This window comes from Sceloporus undulatus, chromosome 5 (assembly GCF_019175285.1).
Source record: "Sceloporus undulatus isolate JIND9_A2432 ecotype Alabama chromosome 5, SceUnd_v1.1, whole genome shotgun sequence".
Classification (NCBI taxonomy): Eukaryota; Metazoa; Chordata; class Lepidosauria; order Squamata; family Phrynosomatidae; genus Sceloporus; species Sceloporus undulatus.
The window spans coordinates 47,567,170-47,573,946 of NC_056526.1; the positions used below are offsets into that span (position 1 = coordinate 47,567,170).

At 42.9% G+C, this 6,777-nt stretch overlaps 1 protein-coding gene across 3 annotated transcripts in view; it reads right to left on the bottom strand.

Annotated features, from left to right (window-relative positions):
* The window catches only part of TMTC3 (transmembrane O-mannosyltransferase targeting cadherins 3), a 61,678-nt gene extending 56,255 nt beyond the window's left edge, over positions 1–5,423 (bottom strand). For all 3 annotated transcript variants that reach the window (XM_042469478.1, XM_042469477.1, XM_042469476.1), the window contains exon 1: positions 5,259–5,423. The gene's annotated coding sequence lies outside the window, so the exon portion shown is untranslated. The remainder of the gene's footprint in view (positions 1–5,258) is intronic.
* Positions 5,424–6,777: the final 1,354 nt, after the last annotated feature.

Consider the following 6,777-nt stretch of genomic DNA (forward strand, 5'->3'; position numbering starts at 1 on the left):
TTTTCGTACCCCGGAAATTTCGTAACGCGATCATTTCGTATCCCAGGGCACCACTGTACAGTTTACCAGCTTATGATACCACACATTTTCAAATGCTGGAGTACTATATCAGACATGTGGGAGGATAAAATGTTCATTTGCCATAACTAACCATTCTCTACTGGACTATGAATCTAGATTCATTAACAGCAATAGCAAGTACATTTCTATCCTGCTTATCAGTGCACTTAAGCACTCCCCAAGTGGTTTACAACTGTAAGTTAATTGCCCCCAACAAGCTAGATACTGCCTGTGGCTAGTATTGAACTCACAACCTTGTGGTTTGTGAGTGAGTGGCTGCAGTACAGGTATTTAACCACTGTACCACCAGCACTAGTGCTTTCATGTTTAGCATTCAGAAAGGATTCAAAACATGAACGCTTGCTATTCAAAAGGGAAAAACTTTAAAAGTTCCACTGGGGGAGCAGCTGCGATTAAGCTTAACTAAAATACTCAGAACAGTATTAGACTGTGGCCTTAACCACTGCATACAGTTACATGGTACATAAAACCAGCTTTATAGAACAACAACAACAACAAAAAGGTCAGATCTACTGTTACACTGATTGCTAGACATTCTGCATTACTTTCATTTTGAAATGTTTATTACCATGTAATTAGTGATAAAAGGTTCACAACAAAAAACAATCTTTTCATGAGCAAGCTATACTCTATTTAATAGTACTGAAAAAAGCACTCTTAGAAGTGACAGAGTGCTATCAGAAATACTTATATGTAGCAAATTAGTATTTCCCCAGTCTTATGATCATACATAGCTAAGACTCACATAAATAATGAAAGAAGACCATTAGAAAGGGTGTGCTGGTTCAGCATTGTTGAATAGCTCAATTGCTATGCTGATTTTCAGCCAAATTGCTCAAGGCAGTTTACGATAACAGGTCAAATAAAACAGCACAGTATTTCAGAGTATCAAACTAAGACTCCTAATTTCAATGACATATATTGCATGTGGTGGAGGCATCAAGTAGATGTACTTTTGCATAATATGAAACATGCTTCTTCAAATACTCATAGAGAGATAGTCAAACTGAATGACCTACAAGCATCATGAACCTATACATAACCAAATACAAGTATCAACTTAAATGTAGTTGTGCCCTTGTCTATAAAAAATGTTTTACTCCCTGTCTTCAAAGAAGTCTGCAGCAATTCACACTTTTAAGGTTTAAATGTTTTTTGTAGAATAATAACAGCTATCATACTTATAATGTGTATTATTATTATCACTTGATAAAATCAGCACCATGCAGAGAAACTTTACCTACTCTATGTAAACTTCACACACTACTTTTCACATGTTCTGCAAAAGCGCCATATCTAGACTGACAGAAGAAGTCAGTCTGTTGTAATTATTTGCCATCAAGTATACTTTGACTTATGGCAACCCCATGAATGAGAGACCTCTAAGCACTCCAGTCATCAACTGCTCAGGTCTTGAAAATTCAGGGTAGTCATGGCTTCCTTGATTGAATCAACTGACCTTTAATGTAGTCTCTCTCTTTTCATACTGCCTCCCAATTTACTGAGCATTACTGTCTATTCAGTCAGGTACAAACAAGTAACCTATGCACCCATGAAAAAATCAAAATACTGTAGTTAAGAGTTCTCATACCTAAGACAAACCATTGATTCAAATGGGGACTGCAGTCAATAAATAAGAAAAAGACTAGGAATGGGAAGGGCAGCTATGAAATTACTACACAAGATTCTAAAGAGAAAAGACATACAACTGAGTGTTAGAGTTAGAATTGTCCAAATCATTGTATTCCCCACATACAGATGTGAGAGCTGGACAGTGAAGAAGGTATATAAGAGGAAAACCAACAAATTTGCGATGTGCTGCTGGAGAAGAGTATTGAAGATACCATGGACAGCAAAAAAGGCAAACAAATGGGTTCTAGAGCAGATAAAGCCCGAAATTTCCTTGGAAGCAAAGATGATCAAATTGAGATTGTTGTACTTTGGCCACATCATGAGAAGGCATTTTGTAGAATGTACACCTGATGGATAGATTCAATCAGGGAGATCATGGGCATGGATTTGCAGTACCTAAGCAGAGCAGTGGAGGACAGGAGGTATTGGATATATCCACAAGGTCGCCATGAGCCAGGGACAACTCAAGGGCAGTTAACAACGACAATGTACCATTCACTTCAGCTGAGCTGAAGCAGCAGTGGAGATGGAAATGTAATGGTCTTGAGTGTTGGACTAGGACAAGGAAAGGATTCAAATCCTAAGCGAGCCATGGGCGGTTTACAGACCGCCAAATAGTACGTATACAATACGTACTAGGGTTAGGAAGGGGCGGTGCTTCCGCACCCCCCTAACCATAGTACGTATTGAATACGTACAAGATGGCGGCGCCCTGTTCATACGGGCGCCGCCATCTTTACGTACTGGACGCACAGCGTCCAGACGTGTCGCGCCGCTTGTGACGTAGCGAGCGCGCCCCTGGCGCCTCGCTACATCGCAAACGCGACGCTAAAAGAAGCTCCATTTTGGAGCTTCTTTTTTCGGTCCGCGCGGGAGTCGGGCCGTCTGAAGGCTCCGGCTCCCCCGCGGACCTACTGGCGGCGGCGGCAGACCGCCGCAAAGCGGCGGTCTGTACCCCGCCATGGAAACCCACTGGGCAATCACACTCTCTCAGCCTCAGAGGATGACAATGACAAACCTCCTCAGAAGAAACTTGCCAAGAAAATCCCATGATAGGGTGACCTTAGGGTAGCCGTAAGTCAGTAAGGACTTGAAGGCACACAACAACAGCAACAATGAAAACAACATACCACTACACACACTGTGACTTACTTCTGAGTAAACACACCTCAGACTGCAACACCCCTTTGGCTTTGGCTCTCAGTGCAGTAGGTAGCTAGATATCAATTAATGGTATCTTGTAGCAGATAGTTTCTTTGCAAAATCCATGCAATCAAAATAATAAATAAATAAAAATAGTAAAAAGCTTTTATTTGAACAAGTACAAAGAATTCAGGTTTTCACCAGCATCAGATGTGAATTCTTTCATGTGAAACCACAAGTCTTTTTTGACCACAATAGATATAAGGAAGTACTCTTCTCAATTAACAGGAACCACAAGCTGATCAACTACACACAAGCAGGGGCATCTCTACCTACGAGGGCAACTTAAGGGGAAGTGACACCACTACACCTCTAGTATCTGCCTTTTGGCAGAATGGGCTGTGGCATTCACCTGCGTCCCTTTACAATGCTGAAGAGAAGGTGTGAGTAGGGCGAGGCACAGTGGTAGGAGAAAGGAGAGGCCCTGGGATTTAAAAGCAATTTAAACATTTAAAAAATAAGTTTTAAAATTCATTTTAAAATTTTCTTTAAGAATGTCACATCTTACCAAATTTTCATTTTAACCACATGGAACTTTGTTGTGTGCTTCCAAGTCATTTTTGATTTATGGTATTCTTTGCATGTTTCTCCAGAGGAGGTTTGCTATGGTCATCCTCTGAGGCTGAGAGAGTGTGACTTGCCCAAGGTCACCCAGTGGGTTTCCACAGCTGAGCCGGGATTCAAACCCTAGTTTCCAGAGTCACACTTCAAAGCTCAAACCACATGCTGGTTCTATGTACATGTAAATATGTTTAGGCAGAACATATGTTATTGTCATGTCAAGGTATAATTTTAATTTGGCTACTAGTTTCAGCCGCCCCTAGATTATGGAATGATCTGCCGGAGAAGATTAATCTGAATTTAAAAGAGCACTGAGTCTCTTCCAGCATGCCTTTGATCATAGAATCATAGTTGGAAGAGACCAAAAGGGCCATCCAGTCCAACCCCTGCCATGCAGGATCTCTCAATCAAAGCATGCCTGACAGATGGACATCCAGCCTCTGTTTAAAGACTTCCAAGGAAGGAGATAAGAGTTACAAGTTTGGTAGATGAAGGGAATGCTGTGGATGTAGCATATCTTGATTTATCCTGATGATTTTTAAACTGTGAATTTTAAATGATGAATTTTAGATGTGGATTGTTTTAATATGTGTGCGTCTTATTTGTCCTTTTAAACTGATGTGTGTTTTAATTGATGTGTTTTAACTGATGTTGATTGTTGTTGTCCTCTGTCTTGATCCATGGGGAAAAAAGGTAATAAATATCATCATCATCTTTTTCTGCCACAACTATTGCTGTTCCATTCAGTGATGTTACGGGAATTACAATTTTTGAGTAACACGAGTCCCCCCCCCCCCCCCAAATCTTTAAGGAGGATTCTGTATGGAGCCATATGGGAGGATGAGGTCAACGCCAGGGTGACCAGAGGTTCTCCTTTTCCAGGACTTGTCATCCATTTCAACCTTCTGTCCAAGAGGAATGTCCAAAACATCCTCCATTTTGAGAATGACTAAGGTCCAAAACACACTGCAGAAACAATCCAGACCACTTTACCTGCCTTGGCTCAATGCTAGGAATCCTGGGAGCTATAACTTTGTGAGACCTTTAGCCTTTTCTGTCAGAGAGCTCTGGTGTCAAAATAAAACTAGAGTTCCTGGGATTCCCAAGCACTGAGCCGGGGCAGTTAAAGTGGTCTCAAACTGGATTGTTTCTGCAGTGTGTTTTGGACCTAAGAAGCATGAATGCATACATCTATGAGTGTTTTGAGCTTTCTATTTAATCATGTCCTCCATTTTTTTCCATGAAAGCCCTCCATTTCCCTGTGCCTTGCCCTCCTTTGCAGTGAGGTCAACCTGAGCTGCCCCCCTCACCTGTGACCAGGCATCCTCCTTTTCCAGGGCATGCCTTCTATTTTAAACCTTCTGTCCAGAAGGGAAGTCCACAATGTCCTCCATTTTGAGCATGGCAAAGAGGCATGCATTTCTGAGTGCCTGACAGCTTTTACTTGGTCATGTCCTACCCTTTTCTTGGAAGCTCTACATTCTTTTGCAGTGCCTTGTCCTCCTTTGCAGGGAGGCTCCTAGCCCACGAGGGTGGACAGGCGTCCTCTTTTTTCCAGGACATGCCCTCCATTCCAAACCTTCTGTCCAAGAGGGAAGTCCACAATGTCCTCCATTTTGAGGCATGCAATGCTATGAGTGTCTGTCAGCTTTTACTTCCTACCTTTTCCTTGGAAGCCCTACATTCTTTTGCAGTGCCTTGTCCTCCTTTGCAAGAGGAGACCTGGCCACCCCTTCACCCTCCTGTTCCACCAGGCAGCCCTTTTAACTCCCCCTCATTACCTGCCCCGGGATCCTGGCCACCTTCCTCACTCTTCATGCCCCTCTCTCTCTCCGGGGAGGCCTCAGCTAAGCATCCCCTCCGCCATGTCTCCTCCTCTTCTTTCGCGGTACCTCACCCTTTCCCTCCCTCTTGTGCAACCTGAACACTGATGTAGCAACTGGAGACTCCCCCTCGCACTGCGCAGGCGCAGGCCCTGTCACCGCTAAGCATGCTGGGAAGCGGCTCGAGGAGGAAAACTCCAAATCCCAGCATCCCAAGCGGCGGATGTTGAGGAACCTCTGCCTCTCCGGTGAACAGGGGCACCATGGGAAATGTAGTCTTCGCGCTTCAAAGGATAGACAGCCCTACTCTCATTACACTTGTGCCTCCATATTCGCACATAACCCCCGTGAATATGGAAAATCCGCACATAACAAAAACGCCATGTTTTTACACATGAGAGGATGCCTCTCTAGGAATCTCTAGGTCCTCCAGTGCAACTCTATGGTCAACGCTTGACAGCCACTGACCATAGAACTGCCCTGGTGAAGCTACAAATGCCTAGTAGAGTATTCTCTCTAAGAGTCTCTAGGTCTTTGGTTTCAAGTTTTAGTTAAAATTGACCATAGAGTTGCACTGGAGGACCTAGATATTCCTAGAGAGGACATATTAATCAAATCCGTAAATATCAAAACCGCAAATATGGAGGGTTGAGTGTATTTACTTTGGTCAAAAACACACTGCAGAAATAATCCAGTTTGAGGCCGCTTTAACTGCCCAGGCTCAATGCTAGGGAGTTCTGGAAACTGTAGTTTTGTGAGATACTGAGCTATCTAGCACTGATGCCACAATAAAACTACAGTTCCCAGGATTCCCTAGTACTTAAAGCAGTTAAAGCAGTCTGAAACTGGATCGTTTCTGCAGTCTGTTTTGGATCTTTGGTCCAAAACACATTGCAAGAATAATCCAGTATGAGACCGCTTTAACGGCCTTCGGTTATGAGTGTCCAAACTGACGGGCCTAGCTGCAAATTTCAGCCTTTTTAGGGAGAAAACACACTGCAGAAATAACTGAGCCCTGGCTCAATGCTAAGGAATCATGGGAACTGTAGTTTTGTGAGAAATTTAGCCTTCTCTGTTAGTACCACAAGAAAATACATTTCCCAGAATTCCCTAGCATTGAGCTGGGGCAGTTAAAGTGATCTCAAACTGGGTTATTTCTGCAGTGTGTTTCGGACCTGTATGTCCTAACCACAGAGAAGGACAAGGCATGTTCACAATGTAGAACAGTTGGACGCGACCAAACAAAAGCTACTCATATAAATATAAATTCATGCTTCTTAGCCATGCTCAAAATGGAAGGCATTTGGGACATTCCTCCTGGACAGAAGGCAGAAAGGGAGGACCTGTCCTGGAAAAGGAGGATGTCTGGTCACTCTGGCCCCAGAGTGCTTTGCATGTGGGCTACCTAGCCATGAGAAGAAGCAATAATAATAATAATAATAATAATAATAATAATAATAATAATAATAATAATAAT